We start from the raw sequence: 15,894 nt of genomic DNA, 5'->3' as shown, positions 1-15,894 counted from the left end.
TAAAATTTTGGTCCGAACCCAAAGTGCGGCTTATAATCAGGTGCGGCTTATATATGGACAAAGAACAAAAAGCTGCTGTTTTAGTTTGGAGGACAGGTGTCTGCTGAGAAAGGCAGGAACCTCTCTTTGAAATGGAGAATGTAGACCCCCCTCCCTCCAAATTATTGTAATTTTGAAATCAAGGGCTTTCAGGCAAAAATATGGGAATTAGGAATAACAGTTCTTTTCTAGGGAAATTAAAATAGAAATACAGCACTACAAAGAAACAAACTCCAAACCCTGACAAAGTCAGAGTACAACCTGACACCCTGTCAGGCAGGGTGTTGGTAGCAGTCCCATTAAATGGTGGCTGCATCCTCCTGCAGTGACAGATGTGGTTCAGTTGGAGCAGTGCTCCTGTAGAAGGTGCAGTTTCCCTCTGGAGGTCCAGTGGTGATGTGGAGAAATCCAGTTTCCCTCAGGAGTCCAGTGGAGAAAGGGGCTCCCTTAGTGTCCCAAAACCTCTGTTTTTATCTTGGTAAGAAATGTTGGGCTCTTCCCCCTGGCTGGAGCAACTTCCAATGGGATGCAGTAATTTTATCAGTCACACAGTGGGACTCAGTGGGCCATTAGCAGAAAATGACTCTCTGGAGGAAGGATGGGTTGTGAAAAGATAAAGAACAATGCCCCGCCTGGTTTCAATGGATGGCCCATTAGCAGAATATCTCCTGCGGAGATAAGGATCACTGCCCCCACCCTCAACAGATGGTGATAGAATAGATACCTTTTATCACACTCTGTATTGTAACGTGCGGCTTATATATGGACAAAGAATGAAAAGTTGCCGGCACCAGGAAATGCAGTTTATACTCAGTGCGGCTTCTAATCATGAAATCACTGTACATATTTCTTAGCAAAAGAGCATGCACATAGTAGGATAACTTTCTTCACCAAAAGGAGAGTCAAGACAGATAGGCTAGAGCAGGGAGCTCAGGGAGTCACCACCCTGGAGGTATTTAAAAGCCACGTAAATGTGGCACTTGGGGATATGGTTTAGTGGTGGAGCTTTAGTGCTACACTAACACTTTGACTTGATGAACTGAGACCTTTCCAACCTAGAGTCGTAGGATTCTGTGATTCTACATGTAGCCTATGTGGACCAAAACATTCCTATTTGAATGAGTCCTTCACTGTATGTCACTTCAGGTTCCTTCCAAGGCCCTGTCACTGAGCACGCTGGGACTTACATCAGCTGAGCCACAGACCTCCCTTTTAAATGAAATGCTTTCTACTTCACTGTGAGGCATATCAATGTGTATTAGAATGTTTAATGGTTTTCTTAAAGTATTTTGCTGCATAGATCAATTTTTTATGTGGGAATTACAACAAATGAACTATGAAATACTGTTTTTCCTCTGATTTTCAGATGCTGTTCTTCTCTGTCCATTGAGACTCTTCCTCTGTACTCTGGAAGAAGTGTCTTTGTTTCAAAGTCAGCATTAAAAATAAGTGACAGTATGGAATATTAAATTCTTCTAAAAAAAATAAATTTGCTGGGGCTAAAGGCAGGCTGTAGCTCATGCAAACAAACCTTTAAACAAACTAAATGTTCCTGACGTGCATATGAGAGAAATACACATTGGACAGAAAGGGGTATGTGTGTACAAATACAGCATGGCTTTTATCAGTATCACTTGTTCACATGTAAGAGATTGTTTTGTTACAGCTTTCTCTCATATCTAACTTCCTGAAGATTTCACAACTAAAATAATTTTCAGAATTGGAAACTGAACAGACTTTACCTCTTTTGGACTGTGCTGACCTCCAGGGTGTTCACAGTGACTATAGGAGTGCAAAGTGTCAGAAAATATTAGCATGGAAATTCTCAATGATTTGTTGCAAGATATGATGTACATTTTAATCTATACAAGAGGAATTATGGCTTCTCATTGAATTGTAATATACAGACTTCTAGAATTATTTTTCAACTAATTCAGTATGGATGTTACCATATTTTAAATGATCCTATGCTCCAACATTGCTGTTTAGGCATTGCTAGATGATGCGATTTTTTTAAAAATTTAGTCTCCCCATTATCCAATTCTTCTAATTTACTCTGGAATCAGCAACACATTTCTTGATTAGGCAATACCTCTGTTGTAGCAGCAAAGAAATCTGCCTGAAGATTGACTGTATCAGCCATTTTTCATTTTTTGATGTCTTGCCCGCAAAAGCTGTGGACGCCCCATCCCTGGAAGCGTTCAAGACCAGTTGGTCTAGCGGAAAGTGTCCCTGCCCACGGCAGAAGGGCTGTAACTAGAGGATTTTTAAGACCCCTTCCGACCCAAACCATTCAGTGACTGTACGATTCTGTGCTACATCAAGGGCACAGAAGTTTTCTTGTTCTCTGCCTCCCGGAGCCCGATTTTGGTGATGTTGTCGTTAGAGGGAGCTACAGAGCAATTTATGAACAGATCAGCTTTAAACGTGCTAAATACACACAGTAATAGTAATAATACACCAATAATTGGGTCGGAAATGTCTCCGGGCTTTTGTCCTTGCTCTGGTGAATTAATTTTGGCCCTCCTATGACTGATTTCCTTGCCACTGTACCCAGAGTCTTTTGTTTTAAAGCACTTATTTGTATTCTTTGACTCCTCTCCCTGCTGTGCAGGATTCCCATTCCCTCAACACATGCATTATTTACAAAGGTGCTCAAAACACTTATGTAATCACCAAAAAACGACCTCTCTTTTGTTCTTTAGGCACTACTCCTCACATCTCGGAAAGAAAAAGCTCTCAGGGAGTTTCAGGGAGGCACTGGAGTGCTGGGCTATGCTCGAGACCCTCCAGTGCCAGCCTGCTGTGCTGAGGACCCATGCTGGGCACGAGCTCTGTAAGTGCAAAGAGGATTTCAGTGCAGTCCTCAGCAGCTGATGCACACAAGAGAGACAGCTTGTGTCTGACAGTGGGGCTTAAAAGTCTCAGACCTGTTGACTGCCAGAAGGCAGGGGGATGAAGCAGGGCCACAAGCACTCCCCTCCCTGCTTGTAAGTATGTCAAGACAGACCAGTCCCAGCCCCATCACCTTATTAAAAACTTTCTATGCCCTCTTTCACGGGACTCCTGTCAGGCAACTCCATATAGCACTGACTCCTTTCTTCACAGGCAGCTCACACAGCTTTGACTCCTTCTCTCTGCAAGTTTTCTTCTTCCTTCTGCATGACCAGCTAACCCCAACCTAGCCGCCTAACCCTGTCCATCCCTCACACAGCATTTTCTTACCTTGTCTGTTTCTTGCATGACCACATCCATTCCTCCTCACAGCACAGCCAGAAAAACTCCATCCCAAAAGGCAACAGACTCCAATACTCTAACTCATAGCCACCTAGCCCACTCTTTTATAAATTGGGCAGGCAAGGCTGTTTCTACTCCTCGGTAATCAGTACAGCTGTAACTCATTGGGAAAGATTGCCTTCTGTACTATCCTCACAAAGTGTTCTCCTCCACTTGCTCACAGCAGTTGCAGCTCCCACTGCTTTTGTGGAAGACCACAGCACAGTTTCTTACCCAAAGCTTACACTGAGAAGGACACACAGGAATCACACGGTGATTCAGAGTCACACAGAAATGCACTGGAGGGAACTAGTGAAATGGAAAAGAGAAGAAATATGAGAAACTACATTTAGATCCAGGTTAAGCTCTCTCAGGTTTGAGCAGAGAGAGGACAGTCTCCAAGTAGGAAATATGAACAAACAAATCCAGTGTAGCTGGTGGTTGTCATAGGAAGTTTGCCTGCAAGGCAGTGATACACTGTCTGGGTTTAGTACGTTTCCACTTCCAGCACTGGCAGCATTATTTGTTATTGATGTTATTGACTGTGTCTTGTTGTCACCATGTCGAAGACATATATATTTATCTTTTTTAATCTTATCTAATATTAAATTAGATATAAGGGAGAACTTTACAGTGGGGATGGTGAGGCACTGGAACATGTTGCCCAGAAAATTTATGGATGTGCCCCTATCCCTGGATTTGCTCCAGGCCAGGTTGAATGGATCTTTAAGCAACCTGGTCTAGTGGAAGGTCTCCATGCCAGGGGGGGTTGGATCATCTTTGTGGTCCTTTACAACCCAAACCATTCTATGATCCTCTGTTACATCTGTGCTCTGAGACATTGCCTTCAGATGCAGCCTACCCATCTGCAGTCATATTTCCCTTTGAAGTCCTTGGGAATTTTGCCTGAGTGAGGCCATGCACAACTTGACTTACAGAGGCAAAAGCAGTTTGCAGATACAAAATACAAACAAGCCCTGAAATATCTGTCCTTCATCATTTTGCATTGACTTGCTGTGGTCTGGGCCATCTCCAGCGTTTTTTCTCTCTACTCTCATTACTCCAGGCAATAATGAAACTGAATAAGTCAAATGATGAACTTGGCCTTGACATGGTCAAAATGTTGTTGAAATGGGAAAAAATACAAACACACTGCCTTGTCCATGGGAACCTTCCTGCTTCACTTATAGTAAAAAAATATCAGGAATCTTTAATTGCCTCAATTTCATAGTAAATTTCAGACTTCTCTGGCACACATCTGCTTTTAGGTATTGCAAAAAGCATTAGAGACAAAAAAAATCAGAGGACTTACATAATTTGATCTTTCCATCCTGCCAGAGAGAATTTTTTTGAAATTTAACTTCCTACTGAAGCAACAAAAGTAGAGTTGTAGGGATGTCTTAATTGTATTGAAATGATTGCCAGGAATGGTCACATCAATTGGAAGCAAATGCTCCTTTTGAGTAATGATCTCCTGCTGCAAGATGAACTGACAAAATAAGATAAATGGTCTTAGCCAGGATTTTGGCATAGCCTTCATTGTGGTTTCAAAGCAGCACGGAAAGATTCAAATACCTATGTGTTTACAACAGAATCAGAGCTATTTATCCATACTGATTTATGTCAGCACATTTATGTGTGAATAGCTGAAGTGAAGATTCCAGTTTTGCTGATAAATAACAGAAAATTAACCCACCGCCCCTGGCTTGTGCAGCATAGCTCACATTGCTTTGCAGCAGCTGCAGGATGGGTTTTTTACATTTTGTGTAAACAAACAGATATGATCCCAGCACAGGGCAGGGCTCCTGCCAGGCTCTGGTGCAGCAGCTCCGCGATCTCCCAGCCAAGAGAAAGCAGGCCCTGGAGCCCTTGATGGCTGTTGGCCTGGGCTGTGTCCTATCCAGATTTCTTAAAACTGGCTGTTTTATTGTTTGGCTATTAACTTGTTGCTGATTAGATGAAAGTGGATTTGTTTAATTAAAAAAAAAAAAAGAAAAAAGAAAAAAGGGCCAACTAATTGAGTTAAAACTATGTGGTTTATGGCAGAAAATGCCAAAGTTAATTATGGTTACCATCTGTTTCATCAAAACTCTTATTTGCTTTGGATACCTCTATTTTCAGGTCAGGGCTGGTTTCAATATCTTTCTCAAGTTTATTCCAGTGACGAGGCACTTTAAAATTAAATTACCTTTTTCTCCATAACCCTGAGCAGAGTGGTGATGTCTGCAGTGACCTTATAGTGCTATTTCTTGTAAAGAAAATATTGCTCTGGCTTTAATCACTGCAAGCTTAGTTCTGCAAGCAGAGAGCTTGCATGGCTTTTTCCAGGGATTTATTAAAGCAGATCTGTGTGCTTCTGTGTGAGGCATATTGCAAACATGGATGGCATTCTTTTCCCCAGTATCTTCTTTCCACTACCTGACCATGATTTAATTTCTGATCTGTCAGTTCTCAGAAAACCCAAGAAGAATTCACCTTTCCCCATGGTGATTCTGCACACACCTAATTGCTAAGAACTGCGTCACAATGTATGAGTCAGCTGCCTTTAGAGCCTTGCAATACACTTTTACGACAGAGTCTGGAGTGACTGGACATTGCATGAGCTTCTCCCCCATGAACTGATTGCAACACAAGGCCATTTATAGCAGACTCCTGCTGTACTGCTGGGCTGCCTGCATTCCCTTGGGAATGCTAGCATGTACACCACTTCTTGACTGGTTTCCAGGAGGCTTGTGAGGTACTTGAAATCAATGTTATGTATTACTATCAGCAAATAGAAGAGGCTAGACTATTACTTGGGTGATAGAAGAAAGGTGCCCATGAAGCTGGCATCAGAAAAATGGCAAAGTACAATAACTTCTTTTAACAGCACATCTGTCTTATTATATGCATATTCTCCAAAATATTCATTTCTCTGTCAAAGGTATCACTGACCAAACGTTTGTCATTTTCAAGGCTCAAAGGAATACATGGACTCATATGTACTGAATCCTATGAATTCAAGGAAGATTCAATGGAGATTTGATCTGCTGCTGGAAGGAAAAATTCTTTACCCTACTTCCTTCAAAGAGAAATAAAAACATCCTTTATTATTCTTAGTGAGAGGTGCTGCTGCTACCACTCTACATAGTGAAATGACGACTCCTTGAAAATCTTGCTTCTCTTACTTCCTGTATAAATGCTAACCTAATGGGAGTGATAGAGAATTAGGCAATAAGATTAGAAAGAGAGATTGTTCCTGAATCAGTCCATTAGGATTAACCAGGCTTTGTTCCATGGCAACTTAGCTAAGAATAATCATGACTGCAAATAGTGCTGTTCCAGTTTCTTGGGTGGAGTGCAGAGTAAAATTGCTGGTCTCCAAATGCAATTGTTAATGTGTTTGGCGGTTCTTAAATGTCACTGTGGCTTTCCTTCAGCAATTCAGTTAGAATTCATTGTGCCATCACATGTGATGCATAAGGAATTCAAACCCCTGCAGGCAAGCTGAGTTCATAAGGTCCTTGCATTTTCAGATTGTTTCTGGTGGGTCAGATTGTTTCTGGTGGGACATGATTTCTGGCATTAACAGTAGAGGTTGACAGCATTGACTCTGCCAAGAGTCACTGGTACAGGAGGTATGAAAGGAGTATGTGAGAGATGTGGGCTGGGGCAGTCAGGCTGGCACTGCTGGATCCTGATGATAAACCAGTTCTCAAGAATGAGGATCTCAGGTGGAGGAGAAATTCAAAACACCTCTGTTCATCCATGCTGCAGGACACACATAGCCAAGCCCTGCTCTGGGAGCAGCTGAGCTGAGCCCAAGGAAAGGCAGTGTCACCAGTGAGCAGCTTGATTACATTGATTATGTCCAGGAAGAATCTTGAGAATCTTTTAAGAATTCTAAGTCTTGAATTTCTTTATAATACTTGTTTTTATTTTTCTACCGTATAGTCCCCTCCCTCACATTGCAACATACTTTTATTTTAAATGCATCTGCTTGTCTCTTTTGTTCTTGGAAACTATGATGCTTTCTTAATACACTAATTTAAATTGGCATGAATCATTTCTATATACTTGATTATGGTGTCACAATCATTTAAACAAAGATGATGAGAGTGAATTTAATCACTTCACTGCAGGCAACACCAAACTTACTCAGGGTTCAGGTAGCATTTATTTGTGTACTCAAAACCACTGCAAAATAATCTGGTATGAAAAAACCCCACAATATTTATTGGCTTATGGTTTAATGTGTGTTTCCAAGCAGCCACTTATTTCTCCTAAAACCAGCCAACACCCTAGAAGAAGGTGTTTTCAGGGACACCCCTGCTTTGCAAGTACCTCTCTTTAAGGATATTCACTGGGAAAATCTGTGCCTTTGGGACACTCTCCAGTCTCTCCTGCCCACAACTATTACCAGGTCTGTTGATCCGACAGTCTTAGTTCTTCTGGGCACCCCACAGCCTCAGTCTGTAGTGAGCCTGGCTGATGCCAACAGCAGATCACATCTTGTTTAGCTTTAATTGTCTGGCCTGAGCCTGCTGCCCAGGCTCCTCCACCAGCTGGTGGCAGGTGGTGGATACCACCAGGGAGTGGTTCAGAGGCTCTTGTGGCATCCTTGGGGATGGAGGAGCTGCCTCCCACTACAGACTCTACTTCCTCTTCCCTGGCTGCAGACAGGACACAGCTGTCCAGCCAAGACCTGACCCAAATGTGTAAGAAAGGAAGGGAGATAACTGACAGATCATCAAAACAGAAATTTACTGAAATGAAACAGTTTATTCCTCTGAAGGGAGGTGAAGAGCAGAAGACAGGATGAGGAGAGTGAAGCCCATGCATACATTTCTCCATTAACTGTAGTTTTTTGGCTTGGCTGCTCTCATCCTTGAGTTCAAGGTCACCCTTTATTATGGGTGTTTCACCCAGGTGGTGTTGACAGTTCCTTTACACACACACACACACACGCACAGATGCACACACCCTCCATCTAGTGTCTTTGCAGATTAGCACCTTTCAATTTTGGTCTCCTATTTTCTCCTAGCTCCAACTCTGAGTTGTCACCAGCCAGACACTCACCAGGGCATTTCCCATCTCACTGCTGTTTTGCTAAGGGCTTATGATATTGGCTGAACCCCACCTTGCCTTGCCATTATTGCCTTTTCCAATTTTCCCCCCCTCCAATTACCTGCTTTGGATATAACTCCTTACAACCAAGTGAATAATGGCAAACTCATAAAAATTACAGCATCTGTACAATATAGTATTAATCCCTGACATGTTTACCACATGGTGCTTGAACTCTTCATCATACAGTTTCATTGAAGGTAACTCTGTAATCTGTTTGCAGATAATTCTGTAATTCTGGTAATTCTGGAGTCTGCTTACTTTTAAATAGACACAAAAAATGTACATATGATTTATACTTGTGGTTATGTACAGTCCTACGTGCCTTTGGTAGAAAACACCTGCAAATCTTGTGGAGACATGACAGATAGACTTTCTGGGGTATGTAATTTGGAAACTCTATGCAAGATTGCAGAAAACCTATCCCACTGATGACAGACTTCAGACCATAGGAGATTATCCATGCATTGCATTGGGCACAGGCACAGTTTACAACAAAGGGCCCATCCCATCTGAGCCCTGCCATGGGCAGTGTGGCTTGCTGAAAGAGTTGTGCATGTGTGGCCATGATACTGAAATTCCTGTCTGCCATCCAGTTTTCTTGTCTTGGTAGAAGCCTCATTGTGTGCCATCTTTTGCCATGAGAAGGAGTGCACATTACTTACCAGCAATATGTTTTTTGATTCCACTTGCTGCCCTTACTCCGTGTCCTTGGGTATGTACACCTCTTAGGTTGTCGGCCAAATCACTCCTTTGAGGCTGAAATACTCTTCATGATACTGGGTTAGGAAATATTTATGCAGGGACAACAAACAAGAAAATGTGGCCTCTGTGCTGTCCTTTGGCTGGGAGCTGAAATTAAGTCTGTCAGCAGGAGAGGGGAGCAGATGCTGTGCAGGCCAGTGCTGGTGCACAGGCTCCAGGGCCAGCTGAAGCCATGAGAAGGTTGCAAGTGGAGCAGCTCACACTCACAGCATTGGGGTAAAGCTGCAGTGTGTGTGACAAAGTACCCCCTGTGCCCTTCATCTGCCCCGAGCATGAGGTAGGACACTTACCAAGTGCATTTTTGATCTCTGATTCCATTTAAAAAGAGAAAAAATTAGAGGAAAAAAAACACATACCCTTCCTTAAATCGCAAGAATTTATTCAATGTTTCGTGCTTTTTTTGCCAAGTTCATAAAGAATATCTCCTTTTTAATGCTTTGCAGGAAAATGCTGATCTGTTTTCCAGAACTGGTTTAATCTCTATATTTTGTTGTTTAATATCCTGTGGATGCTTGGCTAAATTCTAATAAAGCAGCCAGAATGTGCCACCATGGGAATTCTATCAAAATCCTCCCATGGAAAATAGTGTTCATCCCAAGGGATGTGTCATAGGTCAAACAAAAGCTGTTATACCTCCTCCTTATTTTGAAAGCACCCATCTTCTCAACTTTTACTTGCAACCAATATAAAAAAGCTTTTTGTCAGCAATTTGTCTTTTTATTTATATGCTGGTGTGCTAACTAATTATTACAACTCCACACAGTGCTAATCTTGCCATAATGGTATTTCTAGTATGACAACTTTCATCTGCTGACTAAACAAGCACAGTCTTGCCTTTTCTCAGCATGGCCATGAGTCAAAAACAAGTCACAGGGAATTGAGGATCTTAGGGCTCGCCTGTGCACGGTTTTTCCATGAGTGCAATTAGACAAGTTCAAAGCAATGCATCCCCCAAGCATGGGTGAAACTGCATTTCTGTTGAAGTCAGCACAGCTTATCTGCGTCAATTCAGTGTAACAAGCAGTCCATGTTAGAATAACTGCTCTGGAGTACATGGACTGGCAGTCCTGCTCTGGCTGAAACAGTTCCACAACATCCACCACTGCACCACTGTTCCCAGAACATTTTTTTTCTGACCATTATGTGTGAAATTTTAGAAAGAGTTCTTAGGACAAGAAATCAGACATCATGTTGTTCATCAAAACCGTGAGATTTTCCCCTCTGCCTCCTTTCAGATCTGGGAATGGAGAACCTGCACTCTGAGGCTGCAATTGGTTATAGGGAATAACACAACACAGGGACTGTTGTTAATCTCCCACTAAATGACTGTTAGGTGCAGGATCACACCCTTTGCCACTTACTCCAGGCAGCAAAGGTTCTTCTGACACAGCAGCTCGTGCAAGGGGCTCACCATGCAGAAACCTCACCACAGGACCAGACTGAGGGCAACTGTCCTTTACCACATGTCCTACTGTGCATGACACATCTTCTGTGTCATGGGAGTTTTCTTTGTTCCTTTTTTCTTCTTTTTGTTCTTTTCTTTCTTTTTTAAAAGCCTGACTACCATGTGCTGATGGTGCAGGTACACAATGTGTTTGCTTTGGCAATGAAAGCAGCTGAATAATTTCCCACTTCTTCCCCCAGCCCAGCTGTTCACCCTGTTCCTCCCGGTTGTGCTGACTGTTTGCATATGGGTAGGACAAGCCAGGACAGAGAAATAACAATGTTGAAAAGTAACTTTCTACAAAAAACCCCCAACATTCACAGTTACAATGAGGACACTGATTTGTGATTAGGACAGGAATGCGCTGCAGAGGACAAGCAGTTTTTAAATACATCGTTACAAAAGTAATTCATACAGGAGTCTGCAAAAGAAGTAGGAAGCAGCTTGTGTTAGGGACAAGGATGTTAAAGCTACAAAATGTGTGAAAAACAAGTGTTGAAATAAATAGACTAAACAACCAAGTCGACATTTGGAATTACACAAGTGTGTTGTCATCTACTGTGAGCATCACATGTACTTCTTCAATCTGTCTAATCTAATACAAACATAGAGCAGCAGGTATATCTAAAAAAAGCCTCTCTGAAAATACCACAGATACCCATCTTGCCTTGGGGAGATGATAAGGAAGACAGCAAACCAGGTATGACAGCACCTCGAGGCATCATTTAATGTGTGGTTAGAAGGCATTCACATTCCACTGTGATGAGAGGAGAGGAGAGGAGAGGAGAGGAGAGGAGAGGAGAGGAGAGGAGAGGAGAGGAGAGGAGAGGAGAGGAGAGGAGAGGAGAGGAGAGGAGAGGAGAGGAGAGGAGAGGAGAGGAGAGGAGAGGAGAGGAGAGGAGAGGAGAGGAGAGGAAGGAGAGGAGAGGAGAGGAGAGGAGAGGAGAGGAGAGGAGAGGAGAGGAGAGGAGAGGAGAGGAGAGGAGAGGAGAGGAGAGGAGAGGAGAGGAGAGGAGAGGAGAGGAGAGGAGAGGAGAGGGACCAGACAAGTCCAACATAAAAAAAAAAAAAAAAAAAAGAAAAAAAAGAGCCTTAAAGCTTGTTTTTTTGATGCTAAATTTACTGGAGCAAATTGAATGTTTTAATTGCCATTGACATATTCAAATGCAAGTTTTCCTTCAATATTTTTTTTCTTTTTTGTCTTATAGCACACTGTTATGAAAAATCCTACTTGTTTCCAAACACGCAGAATTAAGACAAAAGACTCCCTGCATGAATTCTGGTTTGTAGAAGTGGCTTTGACTCAAATTCAATCTCTTTTGGGACACTCCTAGGCTTGTGTTTCATAGAACTTCGGACTCAGTGATTACAGAATTTTTTCTTGACTGGTAATTGATGAACCTATATTGGTTTGCCCTTCCACTCTAAAGTGTTATTGGCAGGTAAATTGAGGTGTCAAGATTTGATGTGTGTTGCAGTGAGGATAGGAATGAAGCTGCCATTTGATTTTAATGATGACTTTCTGGGCTCTGGTTTGCCCACAGACGACCTTGCTCAAGAAAGAGGAGAACTTCAGGTTCTGCAGATGAGAAAACTTCCTTCTGAGAGTAGAAACAACACTGCCTGATACGTGACTCTTGAATGCCTTTTCACTGTGATTTTAAATTAAACTAACAGGTACTTATTAAAACTTCTGCCGTATTTTAAGTGCTGTTTGGATGAAATCTGCACAGTTACAACTTCCAAAGTGTCCTCACTCTAAACAGCAGAGGATTTAACATGCATTTTTATCTCATGCTAAGAAAAGATATCTGAGCAGGATTAGTTGAGGAGACTGTTTGCCTTTGAGTTACTTTTCTGCCTTAAGTTTAAATTCTGTTATAATAACACTGTCTTTCCAAAAAACCTTTTCGGTGTCATTTTCCCTGAAAATGTTGAAAATCCCATGAAATCACTGGGGATCATGTTTCATAGTTTCGTAGGTGAAATTTTGAAGGAGTTCCTGAGATATTTTGGCCATGCATAGTCAGAAATCAGAAAACTGCCCCGTCCTTCTCTGGTTTTGATGCAGAACAGCTCCTGCCTTAGTGATACAGTGTGGATGCAGTGCCTGCTCATGTCCGTGGTGCTCTGGTGGGAACACCTGCACCAGCTGTTTCCTTCTCTTGCTGCTCTTCCCCTTCACTGCCACTCTGCTCAGATCCTCTTCCACCTGCAGAGCTGGGCTCTTAGTACCCAACATGCTGTTCCCTTAAAAAGTACTTGGCAACTTTTGTCTGGGGCCTGGAGGGAAATACTTTAAAACCCAACAAAGAAGAGGTTTCAGCTGTTGACCTCAGCAGTTTTGCAGCTACATCATTTCCCTGATGCTTGCAATCTGGCTGGCTTTTGGCCAGGGAGCTGGTTGCTCTGCACATTTCTGCAATCACTCCAGTCCATTGCCACAAGCACCGCAGGGAGTTTTTTAAAACGACCCCAAAGATGTGTTACAAATGCCTCAGTCTTTGCAACTGTATGTGAAAGAGAAGCCAACAGCCTGTCACTGCTTTGGGCTCTTTCAGTAATGGGATGTGAACAAGACCATTTTCTTGGATTCATTTCTGTACAGGCATTGTTGGAAACAGTGGCAAAGTAGTGCTTTTTTTCTTGGACTTGAGATCAAGCCCATATTCCTGGGAGGGTCCCCATTCTTCCCCCATCAAGTAGGTTGACACTTACGTGAACTGATGAGAGAAAGTGATGAGAGAGAGTGAATATTTAGGTAGAATGAGATACCAGCTTACCCAGGCAGGAGACATGTGCTCCCCTGGCCACGTGAATCATGAGTATTTTTGTGGATCCTGTTCTTTTTGTGCATTTACTCACACAACAATGTATTTACTCGTATTTCAACCACATATATGCTGATAACTTTCTTTTACAAAACATCTCGCCAGTAGATTTTAGATAGATCTGTACATTGAATTCCAGCTATTGTAGCACAATCAGTACTAAATAGCTGGTCTTGTTGCTTTTGATGTTTGTGGGTAAGTTTAGGTGCTTTTTCTTTGCTCTGTTTTGTTCTGTTTTTGTGCTGGGACAAGCACTTGTATCTCTTCACTAGCAAATTAGACCCTTTGAAAATTTATCACCACTTCTTAGCCCAATATTTTGGATACTAGGCCAAAATCTGAGTTTTGTTGGAATTTTTTTTTCTTGGACATTGTTCTGTACTTTCTCAAATAAAAAGCCAGTAACTGAAGGTAAGCCTGGAAGAAAAGGTTCATTCTCAAATTCCTTCTAGGACTCTGAATACATAGAAGAGAAAGGTGGAGTCACCATGCCTGAATGTGTTCAAAATAAGATTGGATGTGGCACTTGGTGCCATGGTTTAGTTGAGGTGTTAGGGCATGGGTTGGACTTGAGGATCTTGAAGGTCTTCTCCAAGCTAGTCATTCTGTGATTCCTGGCCTCAGCTCCTCTGTCCTGCCCCAGAGCAGTCAAGAGAATAGAGAAACAATATGTAAAGAGAAGGGCCTATGCAACTCTAAACTTGACCATGTTTTCAGAAAATAAATGTAAAAGTTGCTACCTTGTCTCTACTGTGCATATGCAACTCAATTTCTTATTACATTTGTAACCTAGAAAAAGGAAAAAGCACATTTCATGCCAAATTGCAATTTTTTCTTCATGAGGATGGTGATATTGCAACCTTTGCATAATTTTTAATGTGAAAAACCCCACTTTGGTGTTATTCTGCAGTGCCTTATCTCCCTCAGCTGACATGGAAAGAAACAAGCTTCCCCCTGCTCAAAGCCCTTGATTAAATCAAACTGAAGTCAGCAAATGGAAAATTTCAGACCATATGTTCTAAGTTATAAACAATTGAAACCAAGGTATTTTTCTAGCCAGGACTATCAACCATATCTACAATGATTAGTTCTAGTCATGTTTCTTTAAACCATGTTCCCTTTTATCCCCATACAAATACATCCATGATCTAGAGCTCCAAATATTCTAGAAAAGGCAAAACAAACAAACACAAAAATCCTCTTCCTGAGAAGATGAACAGAAAAAAACAAGGATACTGTTCACAGCACACACACACACACACATACACACACAAAAAGCCCTAGCTGCATCTGCTAACAGAAATGGCTTACACTCAGATGGTGTGTGGGTTTGTTGCCACCCTTGGCAGCAAATTACTTTCATCACCCATCTGTACTCTTTGACATGACCATCCACAGCTTCATCATGGTTTCAGATGAGTTAACAGCACACAGTCTCCAAACTTTCCTAAGGGGATAAAAAAGGTTGTATTTTTGATCTTTTGCATTTTTTACATTTTTGACATATTTGTGGCTATCGCTGCATAGCAGGTAACCTGCAGAGGAGTATGTACGTTTAAATGCTTTTGTGACTATGTGCTGAGCAGCTTCACCCTCTGCAGTCAGCAAACCTCAAAACCCATTTCCATTTGAGAAAATCTGCCAGGGTGAAGATGATTCCCTAATTAGCCACATCCTCTGTGTTTCACCATTAGATAACACAAGGAAATGTGTTCACGGCTTGCTGCTTCATCAAGCTGTGCTGTAGTGATTCATTCCACATCAACTGGCACTGGGAGAGCAGAAAAGCCCAGGCTGACAGTAGGGATGTGAAGGAGAGCACTATTCCTGGATGACTTCAGACAGTGCCTCTCTCATTGTTTTTCACAGATGAAAATTTGCCCTGTGCTGCCCTTCCATTTACCTGCCAGAATAGGAGATGTTTCTGGTTGGGTCGGTTCAAAACGTGTGTGTCAAAACGTGTATTTCCTGAATGTGTGTTTCTTATAGGGCTATCAGCTGGACACCAGTGTCCCTCCAGAGCAATAAAATACTCAGTTCCCATGAAATGCTGCTCCTGGAGACAGGACATCTCTTGATGACATTTTGGTAGTCACAGGACTATTTGCCTACAGGAAGAAATGGGACATGATGCCCTGCTCTGAGCACTACACACACAACAAAATGAATCCTGCTGTGTGGGATCCCCCAGTGAGCTGTGGCAGGCTGAGCACTGGTGCATCCTCCCAGTGCAGGGCCTGGACTCCTTCTGTGGCCAGGAACAACAGCCACGTGTATGCATCTCCAGCAGGCATTTCATTTGCCTTGTTTCAGACACTCACAACTGTACAGGGAACCTAAGCAACCATTTTTGGATCAAAGTCTTAGGATGCTGTGCTTCAGAAAGATGCATGCAACCCTCTGTGTGCAGTGAATGGCATCTCTGCATTTCCA

Source organism: Catharus ustulatus, chromosome 2 (genome assembly GCF_009819885.2).
Source record: "Catharus ustulatus isolate bCatUst1 chromosome 2, bCatUst1.pri.v2, whole genome shotgun sequence".
NCBI classification, from domain to species: domain Eukaryota; kingdom Metazoa; phylum Chordata; class Aves; order Passeriformes; family Turdidae; genus Catharus; species Catharus ustulatus.
The sequence above is the reverse complement of the archived record's forward strand: the minus strand, read 5'-3'. Positions refer to the sequence as shown.